The sequence below is a fragment of the Rhinoraja longicauda genome, chromosome 41 (assembly GCF_053455715.1).
Source record: "Rhinoraja longicauda isolate Sanriku21f chromosome 41, sRhiLon1.1, whole genome shotgun sequence".
In the NCBI taxonomy this organism is placed as follows: Eukaryota; Metazoa; Chordata; class Chondrichthyes; order Rajiformes; family Arhynchobatidae; genus Rhinoraja; species Rhinoraja longicauda.
In genome coordinates, this window is record NC_135993.1 from 917,981 (window position 1) to 941,478 (window position 23,498).

Below are 23,498 nucleotides of genomic sequence, written 5' to 3' on the forward strand. Positions count from 1 at the left end.
GCAGAACCTGTGGACATGGACAACCTCGGTACCTGGCACTGTCCTGGTGTCACCCAGGCCAAACAAGGACAGTGGGACTGAAGAACATCAATGAAATATTTACACTCAGATTCAAGGTCACTGTTTAGTTTAGCTTAGAGATACAGTGCGAAAACAGGCCCTTCGGCCCACTGAGTCTGTGCCGCCCAGCAATCCCCGCACACGATCCTACACGATCTGGGACAATTGACACTTATACCAAGCCAATTAACCTACATACCTGCCCATCTTTGGAGTGAACCGGAGTTCCCAGGGAAAACCCACGCAGGTCACGGGGAGAACGTACAAACTCCACACAGACAGCACCCGTAGTCGGGATCGAACCCGGGTCTCCGGCGCAGTAGGGCAGCAACTCTACAGCTGCGCCACCGTGCCGCCACTGTTACTGAATCTATGCTTGTTAAATCCCACTCATTCCCATTTCCCAGTGTGATTTGAACTCTCATGTTGCAGGTTGAGAGATCAGACTTTAGATTGCTGGCCAACCAAGTTACTCAACCACTCTGCTGCTGCACAGAGTCTCGTTATCGGAATTTGAGAGCCCGGCATGATGGACATGAAACGACCCTCAGACACCGAACACTAACCCTGTGCTGATGTGTGCAAGTCTGGACTTCAAGAAACCTCTGCCTTCATAACATCAACCATGGTGATTTAAACTTGGATTGGCATTATACCAGAACTGAAAGCAGGATAATCTAATGTGTTTTGTCAAAGTCCAACGCACTATCCTTGACCTATTTAGAAGCTTTGATGAGTCGAGCAGTACAAATTCTGAGAAATCGACTGTAAAAGGTTGGAGACTGAAATAGAGGCTCTGTCTGACTACAAAGCAAAAGGCAGCCCCTGTAAATATTGGGCACTGGAAATGATTAATTGATGGAAATCACGTCTGGGGCTTTGAGGGGTAAACTGGGCATGCCCTCTACCTTCCCAGGTCTCTACTTTTATTAATAACGGTTATTTTTTTAAGGTTGGTTTTAAGTTTAAAGATGCAGCATTGAAACAGGCCCTTCGGCCCTCCGAGTCCATTGATCATCTGTCCAATGCTATCCCATTCCCTGCAAACAAGGGGCCAATTTACAGGTTAACCTACAAACCTGAACGTTTAAGAAACATTTAAGGGACATAGATACAGGGTAAGGGGAGGGAGGTTTCGGAGGGATGTGAGAAAGAACTTTTTCACCCAGAGGGTGGTTGGAGTCTGGAACTCACTGCCTGGGGTGGTGGTGGAGGCGGGAACACTCACAACGTTTAAGAGGCATTTGGATGGGCACTTGAAATGCTACAACATTCAGGGCTACGGTCCAAATTCGGGAAAATGGGATTAAAATTAGACTGTGTTTGGTAACAGGCGGCACGGACACGATGGGCCGAAGGGCCTCTTTCTGTGCTGTAGGACTCTATGACTCTATTTGGCCAGGTCCATGGATGGGATAGGTTTAGAGGGATATGGGCCAAATGCAGGCAGGTGGGGGTGGCACGGATGGGGCATGTTGGTCGGTGTGGGCAAGTTGGGCCGAAGGGCTTGTTTCCATGCTGTATAACTATGACGGTCTAGTTTATTGTCACTTGTACCGAGGTACAATGGAAATCCTTTGTGGCGTGCTACCCAGATATGACGTGCATGTCTTTGCGATATATATATATATATATATATATAAAACAGAACAGTAATGTTGAAATTTAAAATAGGGAGAGAATGCATTTGAACCTAGCAAGGAGAAACCCAAAGGTGGAATGAACGACTAACATATTCCTTCCCACCTGCAGGTCAAATGGCTCTTGGCCAGGTAATGGCTTATTGACGGTAAGGACTGTTCAGGCTGGGCAGATGTCTGTGCTGCAGTCGGGCATTTTAATTCTTCAAAGCACAGCAGGGGGGGAAGCTGCAGACAAAGAGAGCAGTCTTACAACAGGACTGTGAGATTGAATGGCTATTTTCTGTCGCTACAGTCGGTTTTCAGCTGGTCTCATCCTGTTGCGAAAATTCCTTCCCCGTTGCAGAGCACCCTGTTACATCCCGACTGCTGCTAAGTAGGTCAACGTTGGAGTGATGAGTTACAGTCGACTGACAAGATGCGAGAGCAAGTGTGAATAATCCACTGTGGTGCAGCGGGTAGAGCTGCTGCCTCACTGCTCCAGAGACCCAGGTTCCTTCCTGACTACGGGTGCTGCCTGTAATGAGTTTGTACGTTCTCCCCGTCACCTGCGTGGGTTTTCTCCAGGTGTTCCCACTGGTTAATTGGCTTTGGTAAATTGTCCCCAGTGTGTGTAGGATGGAGTTACTGTGTGGGGGATCGCTGGTCGGCACGGACTTGATGGGCCGAAGGGCCGAAGGGCCTGTTTCCGTGCTATACCTCTAAACTCAACTCTAAACTCCTTCAGCACTCACGGTTCTGGGCATGCATGTTTGGAGTCTATGCTGAAGGAGCCTTGATTCATCGCCAACCATTCCAATATAGAGTCCAAGCTCTCTCCAGGAAGTGCAATGAAAATCCTAATCCTCTTGGCAGGTGGAAGGAGCACTGACCTAAAGAGGTGGTTCACCTTAGGCCAACACTAATTAGAGATCAGGTCAGGTTCAGGGTCATTACATTTCATCCCACTCAGTCAGGAGAGATTTCTTGCTCTGCTCTAAGTGGGATTTCAAGGATTCTCTGTAGCCCCAGGGAGTCATTCACAGTCCAGTCGAGCATGAAGGGACTGCTTGTTATCTTCTGATCACTCTAGTTTAGATTCTAGTTTAGAGATACAGCACAGAAACAGGCCCTTTGGCCCACCGAGTCCACACTGACTATCCTACGCACACTAGGGACAATTTACATTTATACAAAGCCTATTAACCTGCAAACCTGCACGTCTTTGGAGTGTGGGAGGAAACCGAAGATCTCGGAGAAAATCCACGCAGGTCACGGGGAGAACGTACAAACCCCATACATACAGCACCCGTAGTCGGGATCGAACCCGGGTCTGGCGCTAAAAGCGCAGTAAGGCAGCAACTCTACCGCTGCGCCACTGTGCCATTCTACTCTGATGTCTTTTTACCGTTAGCTGGGAAAGTGGCTAGCTATAACATTTTGCAAAGAAAATTGATCAACGAATAACCTTCTGAACTAGAAATGGGCGTCGTTGTATTTTTGAGGGTTGGGTGGTTATATTTCCACTGCAATGCCGATGGGTGCTACACTGCCAAATTTCTCCCTATTTGGGAAGGGAATTGAATTTCCTTTTGGTTGGATTTATAAAATGGCTCAACATTCCCAATACTCACTCTTTCAAGAAGACTTTGGTGTGGCCGCATTTAGAGTATTCTGTTAATTTCTGGGCATCATGTTATGGGACAGATGTTGTCAAGCTGGAAAAGTTCCAGAGAAGATTTACAAAGATGTTGCCAGGACTCGAGGGTCTGAGCTATAGGGAGAGGTTGAGCAAGCTGGGACTCTATTCCTTGGAGCGCAGGAGGATGAGGGGTGATACTATTGAGGTGTATAAAATCATGAGAGGAATAGATTGGGTAGATGCACAGAGTCTCTTGCCCAGATTAGGTGAATCGAGGACCAGAGAACATAGGTTTAAGGTGAAGGGGAAAAGATTTAATAGGAATCTGAGGGAGTAACTTTTTCACACAAAGGATGGTGGGTGTGTGGTACAAGCTGCCAGAGGAAGCAGTTGATGCTGGGACCATCCCAACATTTAAGAAACAGTTGGACGGGTACATGGATGGGTCTGGTTTGGAGGGATATGGACCAAACGCAGGCAGGTGGGACTAGTGTAGCTGGGACACGTTGGCCGGAGTGAGCAAGTTGGGCCCGTTTCGTGACTCTGTGACTGTGAGTGGAACTCAATACTCATCTCATTGTTATTTGTGGGATCCTGCTGTGTGAAGAATCACTTGTTTATAGTGAATCCTGAGAGCTGGCCATTGTGTATGTACTTGGGCAGAGGGGCTTCTGTTCTTGGTGGTTTTCTCAGTCAGTGAGGTCCACCATTTACTGAGAGTTCTCGTGCAACATCAGTCACTCCAGTAATTATCTACACACCGCATCCACCTAAAGTCCCATTATTTTTAACAATCCCAATAACCCATTTATTTTAAAAGCTTTTCCGAGAATGCAGATTGATAAATCCCCCACAATGCCTTAAAACCCAGCATTCACGATGAATAAGACATCAAATCACAGAAACAATAAAATTATTGAATGTTAACAATAGATTATAGTGTGATTCCAACGTTAAGATATTGTTTGGAATGTCAATTATGCAAAGCATAAGTTGAAAAGTTAATGCAAACAATGGGATGAAATGCAAACATGAGGCACAGAGCATTCATGGTCTAAACCAGACTTCTCCCCCTCAGTACTTGCAAGACTGACGGGGATAATCTTCAATAATGACCTTATTCTCAAGTATTAATCTGCATAATAAACCATATTAATATTAATATCCTGCATTAAATGTCATTAGGAAATAATCTCTGAGCCTGAGACAGATAAAGCACATCAGAGGGCTTTCCCAGAGAGAGACCAAGAGTGTTCCAATTCCCTCAACCTGACCGACTGAGCCCTTCAACAGTGGCTGAGAAGTTTCTATTAGAAATGGCACGGTGGCACAGCGGTAGAGTTTCTGCCTTGCAGCACCGGAGACCCGGGTTCCATCCCGACTACAGTTGCTGTCTGTACGGAGTTTGTACGTTCTCACCGTGACCTGCGTGGGTTTTCTCCAAGGTCTTCAGTTTCCTCCCACACTCCAAAGACGTACATGTAGGTAAACTGGTGTGGTAAATGTAAAAATTGTCCCCAGTGAGTGTAGGATAGTGTTAATGTGCAGGAGTCGCTGGCCGGTGTGGTCCCAGTGGGCTGAAGGGCCTTTTTCTATGCTGTATCCCCAATTCCTTTTCTCCAGAGATGCTGCATAACCCACTGAGTAACAGCAGCATTTTGTGCTTATCTTCTTTTCAGAATTTAGCTCTCAACTGTTGTTGAAGGCACAAAGTGCAGGAGTAACTCAGCGGGTCAGGCAGCATCTGTGGAGAACATGGATAGGTGACGTTTCACAGAGTGCTGGAATAACTCAGCGGGTCAGGCAGCATCTGTGGAGAACATGGATAGGTGACGTTTCACAGAGTGCTGGAGTAACTCAGCGGGTCAGGCAGCATCTGTGGAGAACATGGATAGGTGACGTTTCACAGAGTGCTGGAGTAACTCAGCGGGTCAGGCAGCATCTGTGGAGAACATGGATAGGTGACGTTTCACAGAGTGCTGGAGTAACTCAGCGGGACAGGCAGCATCTGTGGAGAACATGGATAGGTGACGTTTCACAGAGTGCTGGAGTAACTCAGCGGGTCAGGCAGCATCTGTGGAGAACATGGATAGGTGATGTTTCACAGAGTGCTGGAGTAACTCAGCGGGTCAGGCAGCATCTGTGGAGAAGATGGATAAGCAAGGATTTTCAAGTTGGGATCCTCCTTCAGACCCAACTCATTTTGGATGGCTCTACCATGGAATGGATTAGTGTTCAAGTGGCTGTGACTACCCTTTACATATAATACAATACAATATATCTTTATTGTCATTGTACAGGGTACAATGAGATTGGGAATGCGCCTCCCATACGATGCAATAAATTAATTAGCTAGTCAGTATTAATTTAAACAACCCAATGAAACAAATTAGAACAGTTTTAAAACATAACATTGTGAATGGGGAAAATGGACCTAATGTTTTGTAGGATGAAGACCCAAAAATCATATTTTCTCAAGAGAAGTGACCAAGAGAGGTGACACCATCCTAAAGGGAGTACAGATAGCTGTCAGGCCATTGAAGACTCAGCCATGAGGGTGATGTTCAGAAAGGCTCAGGTCAGGCGCTCTATCGAGCTGGTACATGGTCTCAGAGATCTAAACGTGGGGAACAGTTCCATCTGGGAGGTTCTTTGTGAATTAATCAGGAGTAAGCTGGGGTTAACCTTGCATGTGATTAAACAGGTTGGCAAAATGGAGAACAGTCCAGGAGAACACAGAACAGTTGATGTGGAGCAGAAGGTGGCACAGCAGAAAGTTTAATTAGTGATATGCTGCTCCATCTCAGAGCAATCACCAAGCATGTTGACTCTAACATAGTACCTCAGACAATATTGTCTATTGTCTATTGTCTAGTGTAGTGAAGAAAGCCAATGGAATGTTGTCCTTCATAACAAGAGGAGTTGAGTATAGGAGCAAAGAGGTCCTTCTGCAGTTGTACAGGGTCCTAGTGAGACCGCACCTGGAGTACTGTGTGCAGTTTTCGTCTCCAAATTTGAGGAAGGATATTCTTGCTATTGAGGGCGTGCAGCGTAGGTTTACTAGGTTAATTCCCGGAATGGCAGGACTGTCATATGTTGAAAGACTGGAGCGACTAGGCTTGTATACACTGGAATTTAAAAGGATGCAAGGAGATCTTATCGAAACGTATAAGATTATTAAGGGGTTGGACACATTAGAGGCAGGAAACATGTTCCCAATGTTGGGGGAGTCCAGAACCAGGGGCCACAGTTTAAGAATAAGGGGTAGGCCATTTAGAACTGAGATGAGGAAAAACTTTTTCAGTCAGAGAGTTGTGAATCTGTGGAATTCTCTGCCTCAGAAGGCAGTGGAGGCCAATTCTCTGAATGCATTCAAGAGAGAGCTAGATAGAGCTCTTAAGGATAGCGGAGTCAGGGGGTATGGGGAGAAGGCAGGAACGGGGTACTGATTGAGAATGATCAGCCATGATCACATTGAATGGTGGTGCTGGCTCGAAGGGCCGAATGGCCTCCTCCTGCACCTATTTTCTATTGTCTCCCTTTTATTTGTCACAGTGGTGATAAACTAGTCTATGGGTGTCAAGGGAGATGAGGCTCCAAATCGTGGAATCACACTTTGTCCATAAGATGGTTGTTGGAGGTCAACAATCCAATTTGACGTCACTGCTGGAGGACCTCAGCGTGGTCTCTTGGACCAGCGATCGTCAGCTGCTCCATCGTACAGGAACTATGCTGCCTCCCAGCCCCAGAGACCCGGGTTCCATCCTGACTATGGGTGCTGTCTGTATGGAGTTTGTACATTCACCCCGTGACCACATGGGTTTTCTCCCACATACCAAAGACGTACAGCTTTGTCGGGTTAATTGGCTTCGGTACAGATTGTAAATTGTCTCCAGTGTGTGTGTAGGATGGCGTTAGTTTTAGCGATCGCTGGTCGGCGTGGACTTGATGGGCCGAAGGGCCCGTTTCCACGCTTTACCTCTGAAGCTAAAGCTAAACTAAAATGGGGATGATCACTGATGATTGCACAGTTGCAACCTCGCAGCAGTTGAAGCGGCCAAGTCTGCATGCAGCAAGACTGAGATTGTGATCAGGCATGGACTGCAGAGGAGCATGCACATCCATGCAGCCAGAGGCATCAGGCAATGTCCTTTCCAGCAGAAGGAAGCAATACGTCACTTTGAAAACTTATTGCCACCAGAAACGTGGCAACTGTTTACTGTCTGAGTGAAGTCCATGATTACACTACACTCAATGGCACTTGAGTATGCATCTACAACCACCAAGACCAAGGAGCTGATCATCAACTTCCGTAGGTCACATAACGGGGAATATGCCCCGATCTCTATCAACGGGGACAGTGTGGAGAGAGTGTCCAGCTTCAAGTTTCTGGGCACTCACATTTCGGAGGACCTAACATGGTCCAATAACACTGCTGCGCTGGTCAAGAAGGCACAACAAAGACTGTTCTACTTAAGAACACTGAAAAAGTCTGGTTTACCCCAACAGCGGCTGACGACCTTCTACCGCTGCACCATAGAGAGCATCCTAACGCATGGCATCCCTGTGTGGTACCTCAGCTGCACAGAGGCAGAAAGGAAAGCTCTACAGCGGGTAGTCCATGGAGCTCAGAGGGCCATCGGAACACAGCTACCAGACTTGGAGGGCATCTACAACACACGATGCCTCAGAAAAGCCACCAGCATCCACAAAGACTCTTCACACCCCTGCAACAGTCTGTTCGAACTCCTTCCATCGGGCAGACGATACAAGGCCTTCTACGCCCGCACCTCCAGACTCAGGAACAGCTTCATCCCCAGGGCCATAGCTGCTATGAACCGGTCCTGCTGAGCCGGATGGCCACAACGCATAGATCAACTTGCACTTTACCCTGTCCAAAACTGTTACAACTGTTTCGTTTCGTTGGGTTGCTGCTGTCTAAATTACTTAAATTATTGCATCGTATGGGAGGCACATTCCCAATCTCGTTGTACCCCTGGGTACAATGACAATAAAGATATATTGTATTGTATTGTATTGTTTATCTAAGGCCTGATAGTTGTGCATTCAATCCAGTACTAAGATTTTCACTGTATCTCGGTAAACAGGTCCATTCAACAGTAAAGTAGCATCATCATTAAGATCACGTTAGCCCATGTATCTGATTGCCAATTCGCCACTATCAATATCCTGCATCACCATTGACCAGAAACTCAATGGATAGTCACATAAGCACAGTGGCATTGAAGGCCGGACTGAAGCTGGGTGAGTAACTCACTCCTGACACCCCATCACCCATCACTCAGGAATATCCACACCCGCCAAGATACAACAGTCTGCCTCACCAGCACCCCACCCACCTGTACAACTGTCCAATCACTCCACCACCATCTGCAATATGCAATCTCCACCCAAATCCATGACTTCTACCACTAATGCCAAGGGCAGCAGGCATGGAGGAGCATCACCACCCATTCCCCACCAAGTCAGGAACCATCCTGACGGTAAAATAATGCTGGTTCTCAATTATCACTGAGTTCAGTTCCTCCACAACAACTGTTGGCATCAGTAACAGGGACTCTTACACTGACAAAACATCCACCAGGAGAAAGCCGCTGTAGACTCAACCTTTCCCTGATCATTGTTGCTGGCCTTGATTTGTTTTTGCATATCTTTCATTCATTTGTTCCTTGAACCTCTTCATATCTCTAGTTTCCTTCTCCCGACTCTCGGTCTGAAGAAGGGTCTCGACCCGAAACATCATCTATTCCTTTTCTCCAGACATGCTGCCTGACCCGCTGAGTTACTCCAGTATTTAGTATCTATGGTTGGTACAAACTAGCATCTGCAGTTCCTTCCTGCACAGGATCGGAAGTCTGCTGTTCCTAACCCATCTGGGCAAAGAACCAGCCCCAGAACACAGCGCTGTTGACTCTACAAACAGACAAGTCAGGTTTGTGTTCTTTGTTATTCCAACTGCCTTTCTTGTCTAATGAAATAGGTGGAGAGAACGAGCTCACCAAGGGTTAATCAAAGGAACAAAAAAACAACTCGAATTTCATATTTCGGAGTAGCCCAGGGCACTTCACAGCCAATAACTTGCTTGTGAAAAGGGGTCAGAGTTGTGGAGGAAGGAAATGTTAGAAAAATTGACACACAGTGAGGCAGGCATTGACAGTAAATGGCAGAGACCTTACAAGCGTTGATCCACAGAGGAACCTCCTGGGGGGCAGGTTTACCTCTGAAAATTATGACACATAGATAGGATAAAGGTGGTTGGCTCTTCAATAGGCAAGAGTATTAAGTGTAAGAGTTGGGACATTGTATTGTAGATGTATAAGATGCTGGTCATTGTATAAGATGTATAAGATGCTGGTCAGGCCTCACTTGGAACACTGCACCATTGCAGTACAGGGAGGAAGTGGTGAGATTCACTAGGACGTTGCCTGGAACAGGGGGCTTTTGTGACAAGGAGAGGTTTATTTAAGCGGGAAGATGTGTAGGAAAATAACTGCAGGTGCTGGTTCAAATCGAATGTAGACACAAAATGCTGGAGTAACTCAGCGGGTCAGGCAGAATCTCGGGAGAGAAGGAATGGGTGACGTCACTCCAGCATTTTGTGTCTACCTTTTATTTAAGCCGGGATTGTTCTCACTGGAGACTGAGAGTTGCGTTTAGTTTATAAAATGATGAGGGGCATGGAAAGGCTGGATGGGGATAGTTTCCCCCCCTCCCCCTCTCTTCCCAAGAGTAGTTGAGTGTAAAACTACAGGACACAGGTTTAAGTTGAGATGGGGAAACATTTCAAGGAGACCCAAGGGGGAGATTTTTATACAGAATGTAGTTATGCAAGTGAGTTAGGCAGAAGGGATTGTTTCCATGCTGTGTTACTATTCAGTGACTCTAAATGTTGCCCAGGGCTTTGGGAAAACTTCCTTGAATTATTTTTCTATAAACTGGCACAGGGATCATTTCAGAGTAAAGGCATCCAGCGTGGAATCCATTGTGAATTCCATTGTAGAAACTGGGTCAACCACTCTGTTTTAATATAGACACACGCATTGTAAAAAATAATTAGGAGCACAATGTGGGACTAAGACATTTGGTGAATTAAAATTCTTAGACCACTCAACAAGGTCGATGTAGAAAGATGGATTTACGAAGGGGAAATCATGCTTGACAAATCTACTGGAATTTTTTGAGGATGTAACTAGGAAAATTGACAGGGGAGTGTCGGTGGATGTGGTGTACCTCGACTTTCAGAAAGCCTTCGACAAGGTCCCACATAGGAGATTAGTGGGCAAAATTAGAGCACATGGTATTGGGGGTAGGGTACCGACATGGATAGAAAATTGGTTGACAGACAGAAAGCAAAGAGTGGGGATAAATGGGTCCCTTTCGGAATGGCAGGCAATGACCAGTGGGGTACCGCAAGGTTCGGTGCTGGGACCCCAGCTATTTACGATATACATTACTGACTTAGATGAAGGGATTAAAAGTACCATTAGCAAATTTGCAGATGATACTAAGCTGGGGGGTAGTGTGAATTGTGAGGAAGATGCAATAAGGCTGCAGGGTGACTTGGACAGGTTGTGTGAGTGGGCGGATACATGGCAGATGCAGTTTAATGTAGATAAGTGTGAGGTTATTCACTTTGGAAGTAAGAATAGAAAGGCAGATTATTATCTGAATGGTGTCAAGTTAGGAAGAGGGGATGTTCAACGAGATCTGGGTGTCCTAGTGCATCAGTCACTGAAAGGAAGCATGCAGGTACAGCAGGCAGTGAAGAAAGCCAATGGAATGTTGGCCTTCATAACAAGAGGAGTTGAGTATAGGAGCAAAGAGGTCCTTCTACAGTTGTACCGGGCCCTGGTGAGACCGCACCTGGAGTACTGTGTGCAGTTTTGGTCTCCAAATTTGAGGAAGGATATTCTTACTATTGAGGGCGTGCAGCGTAGGTTCACTAGGTTGATTCCCGGAATGGCGGGACTGTCGTATGTTGAAAGGCTGGAGCAATTAGGCTTGTATACACTTGAATTTAGAAGGATGAGGGGGGATCTTATTGAAACATATAAGATAATTAGGGGATTGGACACATTAGAGGCAGGAAACATGTTCCCAATGTTGGGGGAGTCCAGAACAAGGGGCCACAGTTTAAGAATAAGGGGTAGGCCATTTAGAACGGAGATGAGGAAGAACTTTTTCAGTCAGAGAGTGGTGAAGGTGTGGAATTCTCTGCCTCAGAAGGCAGTGGAGGCCAGTTCATTGGATGCTTTCAAGAGAGAGCTGGATAGAGCTCTTAAGGATAGCGGAGTGAGGGGGTATGGGGAGAAGGCAGGAACGGGGTACTGATTGAGAGTGATCAGCCATGATCGCATTGAATGGCGGTGCTGGCTCGAAGGGCTGAATGGCCTACTCCTGCACCTATTGTCTATTATCTATTGATGCCTCCTAGAACTAGGGATTGCAACCTCCATCAAAGGCAGAGATCATTTGGAGTTTGGAATCTCTGTACCAGAGGCTCAATCAGAATTCATGCAAAATAGGAATTGCTAGATTTCATATTTTAAAGGAATCAAGGGATACATGGATAAATCAGTGAAACGAAATCAGGAATCTCATGGAATGGCAGAGTTGCTTTGAGGGGAACAATTGATCTAGGAGAGAGGGCCTCCACCCGAAACGTCACCCATTCCCTCTCTCCTAGATGCTGCCTGACCTGCTGAGTTACTCCAGCATTTTGTGACACATAGCTTAATGTCATCTTCTCATTTGCACTTCTGACATTCCTGTTTTTCTCCACTTTCCCCGCTTCGCAATTCGGATCATTTTCCTTGGAAAATTGGGCAATTTCAGGAGAATTGGCAGTGAGGACCAACTCCCTTTGGACTAACTTGCATGAAATCAAACCAGTCAGCTGATCAGCAATAACACTCTCCCCATTGATACTGGCTGAATAATTAACCCCATGGTCTGGCCTGTCATAGCAGAGGTAAAGATGCATCACCACATTTCCTCCCCAGACATTTTAATGTACTATTCTCTTGACACTAGATAGAACTCCTCATCCATTTTACACAGCTCAAAAGTCTTTACACATTGCACTGTAAGCAGTCTCAAGGAGCAAGTCTGCAGTTTTGATTTAAATGAAGTAAGGAGTGGGTTTTTTTTAGGCTACTGAAGCTATTTGCAGTTAGCTTCAATCCCTTTGTCTTTTAAAAGTGACTAGACCAAGTGGACCTGTTGGGCCCAAACCTCTCCTGCATTGGTGTAGCCCCCTCTTCCTAACCCTCTCTCTTCCCCCCCTCCCTTCCTCCCCTCCTCCCTCCCCTCCCTCCCTCCCCTCCCTTCCTCCCCTCCCTTCCTCCCCTCCCTTCCTCCCCTCCCTAACTCCCCTCCTCCCCTCCCTCTCCCTTCCCCCCTCCCCTACACCCCTCTCTCCATCTGTCCCTCCCTTCCCCCTTCACCCCCCCTCCTCCCCTCTCCCTCTCCCCTCCACCCCCTCCATTCTCCCCTCCCTCCCCTCCCTCCCTCCTCCACCCCCTTCCCCTCCCCCCTTTCCCTCCCCCCACTCCATCTCCCTCAACCCCCCCTTATCCTCCCTCCCTCCCTCCCTCCCCCAGAGATAGATTTAAACTTTAAAATGTGAATAACTTTTAAAATATAACACCGATTTCAATGAAAGTCCTTCCATTAGCACCAAAGGGACGATGGTGAGTAAGGTGGGCCTATATTTGTCCCACATTCGTGTACCGTTTTGGCTGTGGTTCAGGAACAAACAAACAAACATACGAGAGTTTTAGCATATAGATAATAGCTGGAAACTACCAGGTACTCTTGGAGAGAAGTTGGGACTGGGGGAGAGGGAGGGGGTCAATGGAAGGGGAGAGGGAGGGGGCACGGAAGGGAGTAGGGGCAAGAGTGGACAGAAGGGTGAGGGCAAACACTGACCATCAGATCTTGGATCCGCAGGTCCATCAGGGTGAGTAGCAGGGCCAAGCTTGGCTTGATCCACATGCAACAAATAGAGTCATAGAGTCATCGAGTCATCCAGCATGAAATGGGCCCTTTGGTCCACTTGCCCACACCGGCCAACATGTCCCAACTACATTAGTTCCACCTGCCTGCATTTGCCCCATTTCCCTCTAAACCTGTCCTATCCATGTACCTGCGCAAGAAGGAACTGCAGATGCCGGTTTAAAACAAAGATAGACACAAAAAGTGGAGTAACTCAGCGGGACAGGCAGCATCTCTGGAGAGAAGGAATGGGTGACGTTTCAGGTCGAGACCCTTCTTCAGACTGAAGAAGGGTCTCGACCCAAAATGCACCCATTTCTCTCCAGAGATGTTGCCTGTCCCACTGAGTTACGCCAGCTTTTTGTGTCCATCTTCTATCCATATACCTGTCTAATTGTTTCTTGAACTTTGCCATAGTCCCTGCCTCAACTATCTCCTCCTGTAGCTCGTTCCATACTCCTACCACCCTTTGTATAGAAAAAATTACCCTTCAGATTCCCATCAAATCTTTTCCCCTTCACCTTAAACTTATGTCCGCTGGTTCTCAATGCCCCTATTCTAGGCAGTCTGAAGAAGGGTCTCGACCCGAAACGTCACCCATTCCTTCTCTCCAGAGATGCTGCCTGACCTGCTGAGTTACTCCAACATTTTGTGAATAAATACCTTCTAGTTGTACCAGCATCTGCAGTTATTTTCTTATCCTATTCTAGGCAAGAGACACTGTGCATCTACCCAACATCTACAACATCCAGAGCAAACCACTGAATAAACATCAGAACTAAAATTAGTTGGCCGGTCCAGTTACTGTTCCTTCTCTTAACACAGGGACATTGAGAGCTAATTGGGGCACTCAGCTGTACCAACCTACCCACCTTGCCAACTTCCCCCAGTGGCAGACCTTGGCACCCACCCCAAACCCAACTCTGTTCTTCAGTCAAGGTACGTCAGGGGAGTGCGAGTTCCATGTCCCTCCAGCTAAAGAGGTTCCTCCTGAATCGCTGATTAAACATTCCAAACAAGCTTTGGTCTCCTAACCTGAGGAAAGACGTTCTTGCCTTAGAGGGAGTACAGAGAAGGTTCACCAGATTGATCCCTGGGATGGCGGGACTTTCATATGAGGAAAGACTGGATAGACTGGGCTTGTACTCGCTGGAATTTAGAAGACTGAGGGAGGATCTTATAGAAACATATACAATTCTTAAGGGGTTGGAGAGGCTAGATGCGAGAAGATTGTTCCCGATGTTGGGGGAGTCCAGAACCAGGGGTCACAGCTCAAGGATAAGGGGGAAGTCTTTTAGGACCGAGATGAGAAAACATTTCTTCACACAGAGAGTGGCGAGTCTGTGGAATTCTCTGCCACAGAAGGTAGTTGAGGCCAGTTCATTGGCTATATTTAAGAGGGAGTTAGATGTGGCCCTTTTTGCTAAAGGGATCAGGGGGTATGGAGAGAAGGCAGGTACAGGCTACTGAGCTGGATGATCAGCCATGATCATATTGAATGGCGGTGCAGGCTCGAAGGGCTGAATGGCCTACTCCTGCACCTATTTTCTATGTTTCTATGCTTCTAAGCTTATCTTCAAGGATTGTAGACGTGATCTCCTTACAGATGGCAACATCATCTCTGCAGCTACTGCTGTACAATAATTAATTCATCTTTCAGCATTAGGCACAGCCTCAGCTTTCCTTGAGAATAGAAGCAGCAGCTCATCTCATCTTTCCTGACTGTTCTATTTTTTCTCCTGAATATTTATTTGCACATGTATACTTGCCAGCACATCAATTCATAATCTGAAGAGCAGAACTATGGTACAGACCTGGTTCAATCAATGCTAATTGGCAGCAGCAGGCCTGCATTCCTGGCCCTTCCTCCAGCAAACAAGCTCTTTGTTTCAGGCTGCCTTTTATAATCTCTCAGACAGTTGCACCCAGGCAAGCCCATCTTCCAGATTAGACCAGGTGTTTTCAATGAGCATAATTTGCATCATTGGGTTCATTCCAATCAGGTGTCGCAAGGCCAGTTCATGGCTTGAAGGTGATTGGGACTGGTTGCTATGTGTGGAGTGGGAGTGCCTCTGACATTTCACTGGTTCAGTGCTGGATGACATACACTGATGGAGGTACTGGTTCTATAATGTTTTAGAAAAGATTTGTCTTGGTCAACCTGGATGGCTACCCATTGTCATCATCATTACTGCACACCCCTTTGAATCAAGTAGTCTGTTCATTTAGTGTATGGGGTGCAGGGTTAGTTACCATGACTCTCCTGCTTGTGAAGGTGACAAGACCCACCCGCCATGAAGGGTTTACACGTGTGGTGTTGGTTTATCCTTAAATCACACCTGGGCAATTGGGCATGGAAATGGATCATTATATCCATGGACTTTGGAGACAAGTCTATCTGCTCAGGACCTGAGGGGTGTGGACATGGGGAAATTCACCAATGGACAAGAGGAGGAGATCGCAGAGATGTTTAATGGTGGAATTTGCTGCTGCCATGATGGACATTTGGGTTCTATTCTGGGCATCCATGGATTCTGAGGAAGAGCAGGGGGAATGTTCCTGTTCAATCAATTCCTTGAAAAAGCAAAATGTTTGCGTGATGGATTATGTACAGTGCATGATGCTCTGGATTCTATCAAAAAAAGCCTTCTATGTTCCATTCAGATGTAAATCTCAACCGGAGTTGAGTGAGGATTTTGGAGGCTTGGATCCATCTGGAATTTAAACTTATAGTCGATAGGAGTTGTTGCTGGGTACTTGAAAATCGTGCAGATTAGGAATGTCACAGGAATGCATTAAATGCACACCAGCTAATCCATCGAACAGTATTTTCTGGGCTCTCGAACATCACATGGTGGTTATCTGCTGACAACACATTGCCCGCGATGTCTCTCCACCTCTGTACTACCATTATCTACAACATCCTTTTGCTTTGCCACTCTTATCATAGAAACAATTTCCTCAAAATAAAATTAATTGTGGAGTTTTCAATACAATCTATGATTATTGCCAAGAAGAATGTACGTCTTGGTAGGGTCATGTAAAAAAGGAGCGATGCATTATGAACACTCTTCCGTTCATTTTAACAATCACTGGCTGTTTAAAACCAGCTTTGTCCCATCTGATCAGCAAACTAACTGGCTCCAATTGCTCTTTGAATGCTTTATCCATCCATGAGATTGCCAGCATCACATCCAAGGGTACATTGTTTTCACCCAAAGATGTCAGTGAGATCCAGCAGGAGATGCTTCTGCGAGAGGAATCAGTGGCTGACCTGCTCTCCCCCCATTTTTAAGTATTGCCCAGCACAAATAGTGCTCCGAAACAGCCCGGATTTTACCTTCTGCCAGGCATGTGAAGGGCACTTTCCATGAGTAATTATGTATGTGCTCACGCACACACACACACAGACACAGACATACACACACACACACAGACTCACACACAGAGATACACGCGCACACACACACACACACACACACACACACACACACACACACACACACACACACACACACACACACACACACACACACACACACACACACACACAGACACAGACACAGACACAGACACAGACACAGACACAGACACAAGCACACGCACACACAGACGCACACACAGACGCACACACAGAGACAGCAAGTTAGAGCAGGCAACACACCCACCCTTGAAAATACTGCCTATTGTTTCATCGAGAAGACTAAAGTCGATGACCCAAATTTGATTTGCTTCTTCCATCTTATTTTAGGTCTGCAGTCCACAACTCACAATTAATTCTTTGTGGGAAGAAAAGTCTAAAATATTAGAACTACCTACAGATGGAAATGAGTAGCTTGGTAAAAAGAATGTGACCTTAACAACACGCCATGCTCACCCCTCCCTTGAGGCCGTTGTTAAAAATATAACAGTAACAAAAAATCTGTTTGCAATAAAATAACAACAAATATAGTTAATTCATCATAAACACAAAGCATATCCAAGCAGTCCGATCCAATATTTGTGTTCGAATCATTCTAATCACTGCAGTTTACAAACAGTTAACTGTTGACCACAATTACTTCCATGTTTTATCCCAAATAAATATTTCAATACTTAATAACTTAATGGGAGAGAATCTCTGAAATATGATCCGTTCTTAACCTGAATGAAAGAATTTAGATACGAACCCAAATGGCATAACACAAAGTGGCATTATGAATGTCATTAACATTCTCCAATATTTTAATATTACAATTTTAGGCTCGAGTTCTGCTGGAGGAAATGTAATATATAATCTCTGCCACACACGCACCCCATGGTCACAAATCTCCTTAAGATTCAACATTACGAGCAGTGACAGATACCTAACAGAGGAAGAGAACAATTTGGCCATTGTTTTACCTTGGAAAAGACACATTAATTCGCTTCAATGAGAGGAGCTGTTAGAGGGTTCCCGGGAGCTGTTTGCCTCTTCTCCGCTCTGCCCTTTCTCCTCCTCGCCGCAGCAACTAAGGAACTGAGGAGCTCCCAGACCCACAGTCTTGACCAAGACAGAGAAGGAAAAAAAAAAAAAAAGAAATGAATAGGCAATCGAGCTGATTTAGGACGAGCGGCTTCCTCCTGCCCGTGCATAAAATCCCGACCACAGCAGAGAGAAAGGTTCGGATCCGGCTCACTCCTGGTTTCAGCACCGCGGCCAACTCCCGTCCACTGGAGGTGGTTTCAGCACCGCGGTCACCTCCATCCACGCACACGATGGTTTCAACGCCCCACGGTCAGCTCCTGACTCCCCTGTCCATTGGTGGGTGTTTCAGCACCGCGGACAGCTCCTGATCCTCGTCCACTGATGGGTGTTTCAGCACCGTGGACAGCTCCTGATCCTCGTCTACGGGGGGTGTTTCAGCACCGTGGACAGCTCCTGATCCCCGTCCACTGATGGGTGTTTCAGCACCGCGGACAGCTCCTGATCCCCGTCCACTGATGGGTGTTTCAGCACCGCGGACAGCTCCTGACTCCTGTCTATGGAGGGTGTTTCAGCACCACTGACAGCTCCTGAGTCCCGCTCCGCCCGCACTTGCAGAGGCTCCGGCTCCGGCTCCGGCTCCGGCTCCGGCCGTGGGCTCCCCGGACGCCGGGCGACCCCCCTTGTCCTTGGCGGTGGTCGGCGCTAGAAGGAACGGACTCCCCGCCCGCTCTCCAGGGGAAGTCTCGGGCTCGGGAAGGTTGCGGTGAACGGGAGAGGAACCAGGGGCATCCTCGCCGCCTTGTGTGTGTGTGAGCAGTCGAGTCTCAGCGCATTTAGCCCCGTGTAAGCTGAGCCCGGCTCCCACTCACCCTCCCTCACTGCCCCCTCCCTGGCACGCAGCGCTCCCTCTGTCCTTGCAGAGGCTGGGGGCGATACAGATGTGCCGGCCCACAGCTGCAGCAACACCTGCAACAGCAGCGCTCCCTCCTCGCTGATCGCCTCCCTTTAAATCCCGGCTACATCAGAGTCTCCGCATCCTCCACACGAGTGGAGATGCAAGTGCAGTCTTCTGACGGCGGCTCTACCTGACGCCCCCTCTCCCTCTCCCCCTCCCTCGCCCTCTCCCTCCCTCTCGCTCGCGTTCAGTTATTGAGACCACACGATGCATCCGCACGCAAAAAAAATAAAACAGAATAAGACAGACAGAATAAGGAATAAAAAGATCGGGCTTGCCTGGTTTGAACGGCTGAGGGAAGGGGTTGAATTTGCGGCATCGAATCACACGGGCAGCTCGCTGAGGGAGTGACGGCGCCGCATGCATATGTATGAAAGGCACGTGTGTGAGCGGCGAGGAGCGGAGCCGACGCCCGGCCCGAGCACACACTCCGGAAGAAGGGCCTCGACCCGAAACGTCACCCATTCCTTCTCTCCACAGATGCTGCCTGACCCGCTGAGTTACCCCAGCACTCTGTGAAACGTCACCTATCCATGTTCTCCACAGATGCTGCCTGACCCGCTGAGTTACTCCAGCACTCTGTGTCTACACCGCCAACAGGCTGGGACTGGACTAATGATGCGCCGATGGCCCCCGTCATCAGTGGGTCACCATCTCCTCTCCTCCCTCCCCAAAACCTCGGGCTCCCAGCTCAGGCCACTGCTTGGACCGCCAGGAGCTTGGGGAGACAGGTTTACCATTGGGGCGTCGAGTCCTCCCAGTTTCCGCAGTCAACTTAGATTGAGGACACCCGGTATACGCGGGAACCGAGCCACCCCCTTCACAATCCTTGCGCCATATGTCCTCAATAATCAGATCACCAACCCCATCTTCCCATTACAAGACTTCCGAGCGGAGGAGGGCCGTTTCCCACACCTCCCCCAGCTTATCCTGCAGATCCACGGGATACATCGGGAGTCCCTCCTGGCCGACTCGCTCTTGGCCCCTCAGTTCGTGCACTCAGCGATCGAGCCACTGCACTGCTCCCACCCTCTCAACAGCTGCCGCAGCCCAGCCCAGCACAGACCAAACCTGAAGACAGGGGCTTAGAGAAACGCCTGAATCTGACTTCAGGGGGGACTTTGATGACACTCTCGGCATGAGATGAGAACCCTGATTCATTGAGAATGATCAGCCATGATCACATTGAATGGCGGTGCTAGCTCGAAGGGCCGAATGGCCTCCTCCTGCACCTATTGTCTATTGTCTATTGTCTATAACCGAAACAACATGGCCCCCACCCAAGACACACTAGCTTCTCATTTTCACCCTACAGTTTCCTTTATCATCGTTACCTTTATTCATATCTTTCATTCATTGTTCTTTATCTCTCCACATCACCGTCTATATCTCTCCTTTCCCTCATCCCTAACCAGTCTGAAGGAGGGTCTCGACCCGAAACGTCACCCATTCCTTCTCTCCAATGGTGCTGCCTGTCCCGCTGAGTTACTCCAGCACTTTGTGTCTATTGACACATTAGCTTTCCCCCTTCAGCTGAACCCATTATTGTGTCCAATTGGTCTGACGTGCCTTTATATTGTGCTTTCAATCCGCACTGTTCACACCGAAAGCTCACAAACTGGTTCAATCTTACCAAACCGAATAATGAATTCAGCAAGGAAGAAGGATGTACATGTGGGATGGAGATGCTCCGTGAACCACTATTCCCCTTCACCCACCACCAACCCGACCCGAAACGTCACCCATTCCTTCTCTCCAGAGATGCTGCCTGACCCGCTGAGTTACTCCAGCATTTTGTATCTATCTTTGGTGTAAACCAGCATCTGCAGTTCCTTCCTATCGATACTCCTGTTGTTCATCCACACCAAGATGTCGGTTCATGGTGTCGTTGGCAATGGATACAGGAGCAGTCAGCTCATGGTGGAAAGACAGTACTTCTGGGGCCAGGAGGGAAGAGAATACAGCTGCAATCTCATGCTGATGAAACACTTTGTTTGTTCTCTTCAGCTGCTTGGAGCCATTGGTTCGAGATGCCCACTCTAATGCTCTAGCCCTTTCGAGGGAATTGGAAAATGGTTGGAAGTGGAGGATCTTCAGTTCTCAGCACACAGCTGGAAGGAGAAGTTTATTGCAGTGGAAAGGCGGGTTGTGATTGTAATTCTGCTTTTGTTCACCAGCAGTGTTGTTGCTGCACTCTACCAGAAGACCAGCAAACACTTCCTGAGGTTGAAACGCTCTCCTGCTGTGTCAGCCAATATTTCCTCTGGCAACTGGTATCACCAAAAGTAACAGATTAATTGATCCCTTTTTAAATTGATGAGTTATTTTTGGTGTGTGCAGAAACAGTTTTGCTTGTCTCTCTCACAGCATTCACAGTAATTCACTGACTGTGGAAGAGGTGCAGGAGGGTGGTGTCAAAGCTGGAACAGTTGGCAGTCTTGGCAGTGGCAGCATGCACACTCAACTCTGGAGTGCACTCCTGGTGCAGAAACCTGAGCACATAATCTTGCTGCCACTGCAGTGGTAGCAATGTACCATATCAGGGGCATTTCGATGGGCACGTGGATATGCAGGGAATGGAGGGGTATGGATCACATGCAGGCAGAGGAGATTAGTTTAATGGCATCGTGTTTGGCATCCTCTTCGGATCGTTCACCTTGTCATGGTGAAGAGGCTTGCGTGCCCCCATGATTCAGAGAGCGATGCCGTTGGAAGCATGAGCTTCTGGTAGGGCTACCCACGGCGGTACGGTCGATGATGAGGGTCCGGACTAAGAACGATCCAATGATACAAGACCTCAACGGCAGACCAGGCGGATGGAGTTATCTTGAACTCAACGGCTGTGAAGGCGGATGAAGGCTGCAACATAGAAACATAGAAAATAGGTGCAGGAGTAGGCCATTCGGCCCTTCGAGCCTGTACGCACCACCATTCAATATGATCATGACTGTTCATCCAACTCAGTATCCTGTACCTGCCTGCTCTCCATACCCCCTGATCCCTTTAGCCACAAGGGCCACATCTAACTCCCTCTTAAATATAGCCAATGAACTGGCCTCAACTACCTTCTGTGGCAAAGAATTCCACAGATTCACCACTCTCTGTGTGAAAAAAAACATTCTCATCTCGGTCCTAAAAGACTTCCCCCTTATCCTTAAACTGTGACCCCTTGTTCTGGACTTCCCCAACATCGGGAACAATCTTCCTGCATCTAGCCTGTCCAACCCCTTAAGAATTTTGTAAGTTCCTATAAGATCCCCCCTCAATCTTCTAAATTCCAGCGAGTACAAGCCGAGTCTATCCAGTCTTTCTTCATATGAAAGTCCTGCCATCCCAGGAATCAATCTGGTGAACCTTCTCTGTACTCCCTCTATGGCTAGAATGTCTTTCCTCAGATTAGGAGACCAAAACTGTATGCAATACAGGTCTATCAGACAATAGACAATAGACAATAGACAATAGAAAATAGGTGCAGGAGAAGGCCATTCGGCCCTTCGAGCCAGCACCGCCATTCAATGTGATCATGGCTGATCATTCTCAATCAGTACCCCGTTCCTGCCTTCTCCCCATACCCCCTGACTCCGCTATCCTTAAGAGCTCTATCTAGCTCTCTCTTGAATGTATTCAGAGAATTAGCCTCCACTGCCCTCTGAGGCAGAGAATTCCACAGATTCACAACTCTCTGACTAAAAAAGTTTTTCCTCATCTCTGTTCTAAATGGCCTACCCCTTATTCTTAAACTGTGGCCACTGGTTCTGGACTCCCCCAACATTGGGAACATGTTTCCTGCCTCTAACGTGTCCAACCCTTAATAATTTAATACGTTTCGATAAGATCCCCTCTCATCCTTCTAAATTCCAGTGTATACAAACCTAGTCGCTCCAGTCTTTCAACATATGACAGTCCCGCCATTCCGGGAATTAACCTAGTAAACCTCCGCTGCACGCCCTCAATAGTAAGAATATCCTTCCTCAAATTTGGAGACCAAAACTGCACACAGTACTCCAGGTGCGGTCTCACTAGGGCCCTGTACAACTGCAGAAGGACCTCCTTGCTCCTATACTCAACTCCTCTTGTTATGAAGGCCAACATTCCATTGGCTTTCATCACTGCCTGCTGTACCTGCATGCTTCCTTTCAGTGACTGATGCACTAAGACACCCAGATCACATTGTACGTCCCCTTTTCCTAACTTGACACCATTCAGATAATAATCTGCCTTCCTATTCTTACCACCAAAGTGGATAACCTCACACTTATCTACATTAAACTGCATCTGCCATGCATCCGCCCACTCACACAACCTGTCCAAGTCACCCTGCAACCTCATACCATCTTCCTCACAGTTCACACTGCCACCTAGCTTTGTATCATCGGCAAATTTGCTAATGGTACTTTTAACCCCTTCATCCAAGTCATTGATGTATATTGTCAATAGCTGCGGTCCCAACACCGAGCCTTGCGGTACCCCACTAGTCACTGCCTGCCATTCTGAAAGGGACCCATTTATCCCCACTCTTTGCTTTCTGTCTGTCAACCAACTTTCTATCCATGTCAGTACCCTACCTCCAATACCATGTGCTCTAATTTTGCCCACTAATCTCCTATGTGGGACCTTGTCGAAGGCTTTCTGAAAGTCGAGGTACACCACATCCACCGGCTCTCCCGTCAATTTTCCTAGTTACATCCTCAAAAAATTCCAGTAGATTAGTCAAGCACGATTTCCCCTTCGTAAATCCATCAGCTCCAATCATCTTGG

The 23,498-nt window shown here is 47.5% G+C and overlaps 1 protein-coding gene across 3 annotated transcripts in view; it reads right to left on the reverse strand.

Moving 5' to 3' along the window:
• The window catches only part of LOC144611755 (leucine-rich repeat and fibronectin type III domain-containing protein 1-like protein), a 122,754-nt gene extending 103,977 nt beyond the window's left edge, over positions 1–18,777 (reverse strand). For all 3 annotated transcript variants that reach the window (XM_078430995.1, XM_078430993.1, XM_078430994.1), the window contains exon 1: positions 17,722–18,777. The gene's annotated coding sequence lies outside the window, so the exon portion shown is untranslated. The remainder of the gene's footprint in view (positions 1–17,721) is intronic.
• Between the last annotated feature and the right edge of the window lie 4,721 nt (positions 18,778–23,498).